The 12,018-nt window shown below is 37.4% G+C and overlaps 1 protein-coding gene across 9 annotated transcripts in view; it reads left to right on the top strand.

Annotated features, from left to right (window-relative positions):
- Nucleotides 1-12,018, top strand: part of IKZF2 (IKAROS family zinc finger 2) — a 174,570-nt gene that overhangs the window by 53,957 nt on the left and 108,595 nt on the right. Inside the window, exons 2-3 of one of the 9 annotated variants that reach the window (XM_083354657.1) lie at nucleotides 7,863-7,969; nucleotides 8,265-8,503. The exons of 6 other annotated variants lie outside the window; for them this stretch is intronic. The gene's annotated coding sequence lies outside the window, so the exon portion shown is untranslated. Of the gene's footprint in view, nucleotides 1-7,862; nucleotides 7,970-8,187; nucleotides 8,504-12,018 lie in introns of those variants that run through there. 2 more of the 9 variants (XM_083354658.1, XM_083354661.1) reach the window with 2 other exon arrangements.

The following is a 12,018-nucleotide window of genomic DNA, read 5'->3' as shown; positions in this document are numbered from 1 at the left end:
TACCAGAAGTTAATCATGCTATCTTTATTTCATTTTTATCATTAGTAGATCATGGAAATACTGTAGCAGTAGAATGACATGATTTCATAAATATATTAACAAAGTACTCAGAACATCCAGATTAATAGGCTAGTTGATCATTGTACCAATTTCTTAAATTGTACCACTGTACTTAAATGGATGCATAGTCTCCTTGAAGGACATACGTAGTACTTATTAATGGCTCTTCAACAAATAGAGAAAGAAAGGGTTGCTACATGATTTAATTCAAGGACCTATATTCTTTGCCACTTTAGTTAAGGCTTGAATGGGAAAAGGAAATTATAATGATGCTTATCAAATTTACAGATGACACAAAATTGGGTGGGCTAGCTAATGCTATGGAAATCAAACGAAAAATGGGCTGGATGTAGCAAAATGAAATTTAACAGAGGCATACTGTATGTAACCCCAAGTGCTTTATTTCTGCGGACATTTGATGGGTTGCATTTACTGTCTTGTCATAGTACAACTGTGACTGATTGGTCACCTCAGCAAGAAGCTGTGATTGACAAATTGATTATATCAGAGCCAGAAATAGTGTGTGTGGTATATCAAGTGATGCCACATTGGGTAACTACAACAATTAAGTTGTTTCAGCCAATGTTAACTACCTCAGAAGGCTCTACTACTAGGAAGCATACCAATATGCCCTGTGAGTGGTTTAATCTTGAGTGCCATTGTGAGAAGAAGCTGCTGAATTGATATTTCAAACTTTGTAAAGAAAACCTTGTTTTGTGTTCAACCTCTAAGCTATTGAAGAAAAATATAAGCAGTTGATTTGTATAGAAAAAAGAAAAGCAATTAAGGAATTCTGGTAGTATCTGGGAGGGCACCCATGGAAAGAACCCTGCAACTTTTTGTAAGTTGATACTCCCTTTATTCTTTTACATTCCTGCCAGTAATTGGGAAAATAGTTTTTCTGCTTTATATGTATAGCAATAGCACTTAGACTTATATACTACTTCCCAGTGCTTTACAGCCCTCTCTAAGTGTTTTACAGTGTCAGCATATTGCTCCCAACAATCTGGGTCCTCCTTTTACCGACCTTGGAAGAATGGAAGGCTGAGTCAACCTTGAGCCAGTGAGGATTGAACCCCTGGCAGTCAGCAGAATTAGCCTGCAGTACTGCATTCCAACCACTGCGCCATCATGACTCCGGTATATACTCAAGTCCCTTGACTGGAGATGAAACTCTTTTCTCCAGTGGCTCTCAATTTTATGTTCAGAAACAAAAGACATTTTCAAGCAGTTAAAACCAGAAAAAGTCCCCAGTTCTAGTTTCATTCTTATGAAGGCATAGATAGAGAGCCAATTTGGGGGCAATTAAGCTGACTTTGTAATAATGCCGCTGGGGTGTGTGTGAAAGCCCTAATAAGCAGGCATATACATAGAATGAAGGCTACTGCTAAGCTTGTAAGCCGCCCTGAGTCTTCGGAGAAGGGCGGGATATAAATGGAATTTAAAAAAAATTTGGTCTAGTGGTTAAAACACCAGGGTGGACCCTGGGAGATTGGGAGTTCTAGTCCCACTTTAGTCATGAAAGTTGGTTGGGCCAGTCACACTCCCACCTCACAGGGATGTTGTTGTGGGGAAAATAAAGGAGGAAGGAGGATTAGGTATGTTTACTACCTTGAGTTATTTATAAAAATAACAAAGTCAGGAAAAATATAAATAAATAAATAGAAATCTGGGTTGGTGGATCTAGATACTGACTTTTGTTTTTATGGCAATTGGCGTGTTTTCAAAGGGGTTGTAAATTCTATTTACAAAAAAGACAAAACAAATGATCATGCTAATTGCCGCCTAATTAATTTTTTAAGCAAGTTAGCAAAACATAGGCCAAACACTTAGAGATTAAATTGGTAGAATCAAAATTTACTGGATGCATGTTCATCCAGCCTTGGTTTAGAGGAAGTCAATCTACATTAGGTCATGTTATGGCACTACTGCACCTGGCAGAAAAGTACATTTACAGACCTGCCTCATCCTTCAATGAAGCTTTCATTGGTTTTAGGTTTACATTTGACACAGTATTCAAAACTAAATTATGGCAAAAATATAGAAACTTTTCAATAAATAGATTGCTGGTTTTAGTATTTAATATTCATGATGATTCAAGACTGAAAATTACTAAAGAAATTCTGATAAGAAGAGGAGTTAGACAAGAATATGTATTGGTTTCGGTTTAATTGTTACACAAATTCATTGGTGCTTCCTTTAAGTCAGGAGTCCCCAACCCTCGGTCCATGGACTGGCACCGGTCCACAGCATGCCAGAAACTGGGTCGTGCAAATAAGTGAAGCTCCATCTGCATCCCGCAACACTCCATTCGCAGGCAGCACATGAAACCACACCCCCTCTGTTCCGCAGAAAAACCTCTCTCCGTGGTGCACTAAAGGTTGAAGGTTGCTGCTCTCTAAGTGGTCTTGCTTTCTATCCAATTCTAATTGCCTTAAAAGAGTTTGCAACCACTCCTTACTTATTTCTGCAAGAAAAAAAAATAATATTGTCAAAATCAAGATCTTCACTTTTTTCTAAAGGGCTAAATCAATGAAGCTGGTGTTAAGTAAGTACCATATATATATATATATGCTTTTTATTGTTTTTTTTTCCTCTACATACATATGTTAGTTTTTCAAACAGCATGTGATCTGGCTTCATAGAACGCTAATACATAATCAAATCCTACTCTTTGGTTTTCTCTTCTAGCCATTTGTAGAATAAATTCCCACTTTGGTAGTATTCTGTTTCTTCTTTATCTTTCAGCCTCATAGTTAATTTGTCCATCTCTGCGCATTCCAGTATTTTTTTTATTACTTCTTCTTCTGAAGGTATTCGTTCATTCTTCCAGCATTGTGCATAACTTATTCTTGCTGCGGTTATAATATGTAAAACCAAATATAGATTTTGCTTATTGATCTTTTCTGGTACTATACCTAATAAAAAAAGGATTAAGTAAGTACCCTATTGACCAGGTCAAAACCTGCAAATATTTAAGGGTGTTCCAAGCTCTTGGAAACCAAAATGCTCATCTGGATTATGTCTCTCAAAATGCATAGAGATTAGCCTTAGCTATCCAAATTTACAGTTTGCATGAAGTGCACAGTTTATACTTGCTACAGTTAAGTTACTTGCAACTACTATTCAAGCATAACTGCAGTAAGGAGCTCAGCATGGCTGTGTTAAAAGAACAGACCAAATCAAAACCAAATTTCTGAGAAAGATTTCCCAGATTACTTGTGTTTCAGAAATAGTCTCCTGGTGGAAAGCAGGCATTAGTAAGGTTGAATCTAGGTTTAGAGCGAATACTTTAATATTAGCAAACAGTATTGCATAATCCACTTGGGCTAGCCCATTTGGCAGATAATTTCAGTTTGTCATGGGGAAAAGCTACTCTAAGAAAACGGAATATTTATGGGTTTTCTTACAATGATATTTTGCCTCTGGGCCAAATCAAACAAACATAACCTTAAAACAAAGGATTTTAGACATGGAAAGTCAATTAGAATCTGCTGTTCATCTCTGAGATTTATTTATAAACAGATTACAGTCAGCCTTCTATTTATATCAAATCTCAGTCCCTAAATGAAGAAGAGCTGTAGCCCATTTTAATGTGTTCCCCACCGCAGTTTTGGAAAGGAAATATAGAAAAAATCCTCTTGCAGCACATTTGTTTTGTCCTTGTCTCAGGGGTGCCACAGAAACCATGGCTGATCACCTATTTTATTGTCCATGTTATAGGGACATCCATCTTCATTCAAATTTCTGGAGCACCCTATTTACTAGATGGCTATTTTACTTCCCTAAATGTAGCAAAATTCTGTTGCTTCATGAATAAACTCAGCCCACAATTGATGGTAATAGTGATGAAGTTTAGATGCTTATTTTGTTATGTCACGGTCCATGACCATGCTAAAGTGATTCATTCACACCAATTAGAACTGTCACACTGGCAAAGACTGTTCCCATAAATATGTATTTGATTGGATTATTTTAGTTATTTAGCTTTTTGGTTTTACTGCTATTGTTTAGTGTGTGTGTTTCTGAATTAATAGTTTCATAATTTATATTTATTTCTTCCTTTCCTCCTCCTATTTTCCCCACAACAACATTCCCTTGAGGTGGTTTGGGGTGAAAGAAAGTGACTGGTCCAAGGTTGCCTTTTCATGCCTAACACAGGGCTAGAATTCAGGGTCTCCTGCTTTGTAGCCTGGTGCCTTCACTACTAGACCAAACTGGCTCTTTATATAAGAAAAGATACTGTATTCCACTATATATTTTTGTTTGTGACATGATTGTAAATTTTAACACTTAATGTTGTCATGCTAATCTATGACCAAAATGTAAATTAGTTACTGATATAGGTTATTCTCTTAAGAAATCAAAGTCAAATACACAGGTATAGAACTGGTCACAGTGCTTCTAAAAAAGACCTTTGCAGCAATAGAAATATAGTTTCCAATCGTGTAAACCAATTCTTCTTTATTCTGTTTGATCAGACCCCACTGGGTACTATGCCCAATTCAGAGAGCACACACTTCAACATAGTTTGAGAGAAACTGGAAATGGTTTAGAATGGGCAGTGAGGATGTTAAGGGAACTAGACATTAACTCTGATGAAAGGAGAGATTAAACAATTAGACCTGTTTAGCCTTGAGCATAGGAGACTGAGGAAGCATGATAGCACCTTTCAAATAATTGAAATTATGTCACCCAGTAGACAAGACTGCTTTGTTTGTTCAAGAAAGGTAGAGATGAAATAACCATCTTAAATTAAAGAAAACCAAAGTGTTAGAAAAAATCTTCCAAACAGTAGGAATAGCTCAGATATGGAACCACTCAAGATGATAATGTGCTTCCTTGTTGTGTCCAGGCTGCGTTTGGACAGCCATTGGTTTTGGTGCTAGGGAGGAGGATTTGGTAGCTGTATAGAGACTTGTGAGAGATGGTGCCGTTGCCAGCTATTTAGGAGTAGCCTGAGGGAAACTTTTCTCTTAAACAGGACACAGCTGGAAAGGAGGAGTTGCTGAAATCCATGTCTCCCCTGGGTCTAAGAGAACGGAGACAACTGCGGGTGCAGAAGCAGAAGGAGCACCTGAAGTTAAGGGCAGGCAGGATCTGGACTGCTGTGGCAGAATAATTAGGCAGCACCTGGGGAAATGCCATGGTTGTCAGATTTAGGTCTGCTCTCCAACTTCCCTGAGAAAAACTTTCCATTGTGCCTCATGAATCCTCTTGTATGTTCTATATTGGGTGCAAAACTCTCCAATGGATTAGAGACCACCTTGTCTAGATTACACTTGCTTCCCCCTCCTTCTCCATAATGCAATCTGGCTATAAATCAATGGACTGTTCATGCAGAAAGTGGCTAATTAGCAACTGTGCTCCTTGGCCTAATGCAGCTCTGTTTACTTATATGTTTGTTTGCCTATTTGATAATTTATTTGTGGCTCCCCTGATTGTATTGTTCAATATTTGCAACTTGGTTGCAAATCTCAGTATCACAGTTGTTCACTATTTTGACCCAGAAAATGCCTGAATGGTCTATCATAAACTGTAAAATAGGCTTACTAAAATTTGTAATTATCATTCATTAACTGAACAAGCTGATAAAGGCTTCGTGTGCTATAATATAATGCTTGTTTTAATCCTATTTAGCTGTGTCATATTGATTTTATTAGCTTAATACTTGAGTTTCTTCATTTCGGTACACAATTAGCTGTGTGAAACCTGAAAAAAAAATACTACCCTGTATTCAGAATATCTTTTCTACATATTTGATATTCATATTAATTTAGGAGCAAGGGGTGATATCTAAAGAATATTTTGGAATAAAAATCTTTATCTAACATTTAATGGAAATTTCCATTTCAGTAAGTGCATTATTGGATAAAACATAAATTGAGAAATCATCAGTTCATGATTTCTTGTGAGATCCTTGCGGGTATGCTCTTTGTTTTAGATGGCTAGAAAATGTGGAAAAACAGGAAAAGTGTGCAAAGAGGTGGATGAAACATGGGGAGGTGGGTGAGAAAAATGCTCCAACCACTTCATAATAAGAGCAAATTTACAGACTCAGGTCGTTGTCATATGACATGCCAGAGACCTGAGATGGTAAGAAAGAGATTTAACGAGTGTGCCTTTAGAAGAACAGTGAGATCATCTTGAAGGATGAATTTAGAGATTGCTGTGCAAATATCAGCTTAGTCTGGATAGGAAGGAAGGAGTGAGGTAAAATCTGAAGATTGTCCTGTCTTGATTCTCTTTAGTATAAGAGCAGAGAACGAGAGGGAAGAAATCTTATCAGGCTTTTAGCAATCTGTTAGTATGCCCTTAACAATAGAGTTTCAGTATTCAAGCAGGGTCTCTTTCCTGGCCTAGTCTACCTCAAAGGGCTCACAGTACTACTCAAAACTGGGTTAAACGTGTGTAGGGTACTTGGCTCTGTTTGAAAATAAATCATATCTATGCGCTAGAGAGGAGCCCATGGATCTGTGAATGTTAAACTCAGAGACATAAGAATATTACTGAACATGGAAACTTCTCCACAGAATGGGAGAAGTATCCCTTTTTATATGGGATATTAGCCCTTTGTTTTTGTTTTGATCAAGAGTAATTAGAAGATGACCAGAGATACAACATTTTATATAGTTTCCTCTTCAAAATTAAAAGTGATTAAGCATCAAAAGCATAATCATTTGCTTTTACAAAAATGAACACGTTTTATATGAATTCATGGGTGTGGTGTTGCAATTAATTATACATGTGAATAAACTTTTTTTCTCTAATACTTGTACACTGGGTTTTATAGAAGAAATACGTTTTGGATGCAGTAAAGTTTTTACAACTGCATTCAGATAATCTTGTTTTGCTTTAGTAGTTCAAAGGAGTAAAAAATATTTTGGCTGCACCTATATGATTTTTATTCTTCCCTTCATGTGAAGAAGCAAGCAAATCAGTTATGTTCAGTTACCAATACTCTCCTATTTATTCTGAGCTGGAAATCAGTAAACTACTTCAGAACAAACTACACTATTTGACATTGGTTTAACAGTTTGCAGGGCTGAATTTTGTTAACCATGGTTTCTTGGTTAATTAATATAGAAATTTGTTTTTCAATTTAGCCAGGAGAAAAAGGAATTTGTGCTCAGTTGGAAAGGTGATTCCCATTATGGCTTATTAGGATCTGAAATAATGAAATGCTAGTTGTAGTAAATGTTTTAAATCCAATGCAATAAAGTTTTAGAAGGACTTGCTTAATAACCACAGATATTGCCAAAAGAAAGCCAAGAGCTCCAGAGGGAGATCTGGTAAAACACCATCTCCTGTGAATAAAAGTGACCAATAGATACTTGCAGCCAAAGGCATGCATGAAGAACTTTATTGAAACAGCTAAAATGTAATATTTTAATGACAAGTGGAATGGATTGGATCTGTTGGCTAAAGCTGGCCAACCCTTATGCTTTACAGAATATCTGATTAAGTCACTCTTAGCTCATCTTTTTGAACTTTGGGGAATTAAGGAAACTAGTTGATTTTCATTATGTTGACAGATCTGAAAGGAAATCTTTATATTTACTCAGATATCATGTTGATCAATAATAATGTGTACAAATATCTGGTGAATTCCCACCCTTACATGTGAAGAGTTTTAAGGTGGTTTGGGATTTTGTTTCAGCTTGCTACACATGCAGTCATAACATCTCAGAGTATTTTTGAGCACACAGAGAGAGCATTTTATTTATTTTCTGCCTTTATTATTTTTATATAACTCGTGGTGAATATATCTAATATCTCCTTCCTCCTCCTATTTTCCCCAGAGCAACAACCCTGGGGGTGTTGGTGTTGGGCTGGGAGAGAGTGACTGGCCTAAAGTAACCAAGCTGGCTTTCATGCCTAAGGAGGGACTAAAACTCACAGTCTCCAGGTGATGTTTTAACCACTAGTTCAAACTGGTTCTTATTAAATTAAATATTATTTAATAATTAAAGAGAATTGTTTTGCTATCAATTGGAAATTGCTTTTAAACCTCTAGAATGATTTAGGACATGCATGTCAAACTGCCGGCCCACGGGCTGGATGCATCATACCAAAACTGTGCCCACCTCTTTGCTGGGGGAAAAGTTGCGATACATCACGTGACATCACGTGATATCGCAAGTTTGACATGCCTGATTTAGGACAGGGCTTTTCAACCTTTTCACCCATTGTACCACTTTTAGGATATGGCAACATCCGAGTACCACCAGTCGACTAGCAAGGTCATCCAAAACTTGATGACCCCCCCAAAAAAAGGGAAATAAGTGATGAAGTACTGGTAGTCCTCAACTTACAACAGTTCGCTTAGTGACTGTTCAAAGTTACAGTGGCACTGAAAAAGTACCCCCCAAGCCACAGACGAGCAAGACACCTGCCTGCCCGCCTGATGGCACGCTTCCTCCTGTCCGAGGTTTTCATTTTTGTGAGTATTTCTATTGAGGATTGGCAATGGGGGTGGGGTGGGGTGGTTGGTTTTTATTCCCCCCCCCTCTGCTGGGTGGTTGCAGCAGGTTTTAGTCACTTCACATGACCCTGGGACACTGTGACTGTGATAAATATGAATCAGTTGCCAAGCATCTGAATGTAAATCACAAGACCCTGGAGAAGCTGCAACATTCCAGCTGATCGGCGCTTCTTCTGGGCTCAGAAGTGCCAGGATCAGCGCCAAGCTCCAGCTGGAGACTGGCACTAATTCTGGCGCTTCCGCTGAGCCCTGACAGCCCCAAAGAAGTGCTGATCTTGGTGCTTCCGCTGAGCCCTTGACAGCTCTGCAGCTCCAGCCCCATTCCCCTCCCCCGCTACCACTTTCCTTGGATGGTCGCATACCACCTGCCAGGTGCCAATGTACCACAGGTGGTACCCATATCACTGGTTGAAAAGCCCTGTTCTAAAGTGGTCATAAGAGAAATTCTGTGGTAATTGTTTAAAACAGAGTGAAAAGAGTTCTTTTATAAAATACTAAGACAAAATAAGTGTGTGGAGTTATGCTGGTAGAAAGTATGAAAAAATATGCTTGATCAAGTGATGGTGAAAGAGGCTGTGAATGAGAAAAGAAATCACACACTAAATCCTCAGCTTAATGGACTGATAGGAAAAATAGTTATTTGTTGAAGTCAGGTGTTTCTCTAATTGACACAATCAATCAATGAATGTCTGTTTAAATTTGTGTGGGGTTCTACAGCACTCCTTGAAACAGAAGATGTAATATCACAGGCAGTTATCTAGTAGGTTCAAGTCAGTCGCATTAAATAGTAGAAGGGTAGTAATTTTGTCCATTATGTCAGGAAATTGCTACACTATAGGTTTACTGTATATGATACTATATATGATTGATGAAAAATATGGATATAAGAAAAGTATAGGAAATATATCTTTTATAAGGAGCATAGCAAGAAGAGAAAGATCAAATAATCTAATGATTCTAATCAAATGGAGCAAGCAACAGTAAAGATTAAAAGAGCTAGAGGAAATATATTTTGAAGGTATGTAAAACAGCACTCATGTGATCACCACACTTCACAGCTGGCTTCCAACAAAGAGAATCAATGGGAAAGCCAGCAGTAAAATGACAAATCTCAGTCTCATGATGCCTTGCTTAAAAACTAGTGATGACAAGGTTTGTGGCAGAAATAAGGTAATAAGTCCATTGTCATGTGATGTCTTAGTTATGAACGTTTCACTTAACCGTGGAGTTTCCAGTCCCAATACTGGTAGTTACACAAGGCCTACCTGTAATAATATAAGTAAACAACTATGGTTAGAATGGTGATTGAAAGGATATGAAATATGACAGTGAGCAAAATTTCAAAAATTGAAAAATGATTTCATGTTGGGAAAGAGTATGCAGACTAAAACTTTGCTCTTCAGCAGATCATTGAGAAATATATGCGTTTGAGAAAGGAAGTTGACTGTCTTTGTTGATTTAAAACAGTATGTGACAAATTTAATAAGTTTTGATTATGAAATGTTTTTGGTGGATATAGTGTTGAAGATCTTTGCAGAAGGGAATAAGAACAGTATATAATGGAAATAAAGCATGTGTAAGAATAAGCACAGTGCACATTTAATGGTTCAGCATTGACCAAGTATTCTGAGTTAGATATCAAATAAATGACACCCACAGATTAAGTAGTAATTTTTATTATGGTTACAGATCAACTTACCCATAAATTTGTTGTTTTAAACTGTTTTATTTTTCATTATAATGATTTCTGTGGTTATTTTTTGGTTGTGTACAGTATATAATTTTTTAACTTGTAGGTGCCCAGAATCACAGCAGCAAGATAGGTGGCCATATACATGTCATAAATGAATAAATAAATTATTCCACAGCAGTAGCCATCACCAACTTGATTCTTCCCCTTATATTATTGCAGAGCATTGCAGGATCCCCTGTTCTTTTGGGATCCAATGTCTTATCTCCTTTTCCACAATTCTTCCTTTTCTTTCTCTTAGGGCTCACTGCCTATTTCATCAGCAAGGTCCGAAAGCTGTTTCTATGTTCTCAGGAGTATGAAATGTCTTTTACACCTCTTGTGTCTGGTTGTTATTCTAGTCCACAAGCTAGCTCATTTTTACTCTGTTATTTCTGGAGAGTTGTTTTCTTTTTCAATTCCTGTTGTGGTGTCTCTGTGTGTGATCTGATAAATCTTCATCCTCCCCTGAGTGCTGAGGTGTAACCATTCATGGCTCCAATCCTTTGCATTGTTTTTTTCATAAAATACTACTGTAGGCTTTTAATTATTTGTTGGAATATGCCAACTTTTTAAAAAGCAATTGCACAAATATGCCAAAATCATGGTCAGTCATGAATGCAGAGTCAGTATGATTCTTGTTGATAACAAAATATCAGAGCCTGATCTGCAAACTAAATTCTGGATATGAGGAAATATGAGAAGCTATCAAAAGAAATGTAATAAGAGATGCACCAGAATGCAGCATTGAGACTATAGTTTGCCATAAGTTCCCTAATAATAAATTGATCAGCCAAACAAATCCCAGAGCTTTAAGGTAGAACAGGAGCAAAAGTGTATTTTATTTACTTGTTACTATTAACATTTTAATAACTAGTTTATACTGTAGATTGAAGATATAAGTAGTCCTTGACTTACGACTTCAATTGGGACCAGATGATTTTTAAGTGAGTTGTGCCTGATTTTACAAATGTTTTTGCCACAACTGTTAAGCAAATCACTGCAGTTGTTAAATGAACATGTAATCATAAAGTGATCTGGCTTCCCCTATTAATTTTGCTTGTCAGAAGCCATTTGAGAAGGTTGAAAATTGCGATGATATGACCTGGGATGGTGCAACCTTTGTAAATCTTTTTTTTTTATTGAAAAGTTTTACAATACAGTTTTCCTTTAAAGAACCCCCCCTTCCCCCACCCTCCTCCCCCCCTACCTCCCCCCTACCTCCCCCCCTCCCCCCCTCCCTCCTCGCCCCCCTACCTCCCCCCCTCCCCCCCTCCCCCCCGACTTCCCAGAGCTAAATACAAGGTATATATATATAAAAAAGCAATCATAAACAACCATATACTAGCAATTACAAGTTCTAAAATCCATTACTCTCTAGCTTGTATAGGATAAAACAAGCCTTAGCAATATTAAATATATATACCGTAAGAAACTAAAATAGAAAAAAGAAAAAACAAAGCGAAGGAAGACTTATTCAAATGCTACGTAAAACTTCTTAACCCTATACTTGTTCTGGATAATCTCAATCCATTTTCTCCATTCCATAATATAATGTTCTTGCGAATGATCTTTCAAATAGGCCGAAATCTTCACCATCTCTGCCAGGTCGGAAACCTTTAAAATCCACTCTTGTATAGTCGGCAGTTCCTCTTTCTTCCAATATTGACCTATCAAAAGTCTTGCTGCCGTAACTAAGTTCAACATCAACTTGGAGTCCACAACTGTAGCGTCAACAATTATT

The sequence above is a fragment of the Vipera ursinii genome (genome assembly GCF_947247035.1).
Source record: "Vipera ursinii genome assembly, chromosome: 1".
In the NCBI taxonomy this organism is placed as follows: domain Eukaryota; kingdom Metazoa; phylum Chordata; class Lepidosauria; order Squamata; family Viperidae; genus Vipera; species Vipera ursinii.
The sequence above is the reverse complement of the archived record's forward strand: the minus strand, read 5'-3'. Positions and strand labels throughout refer to the sequence as shown.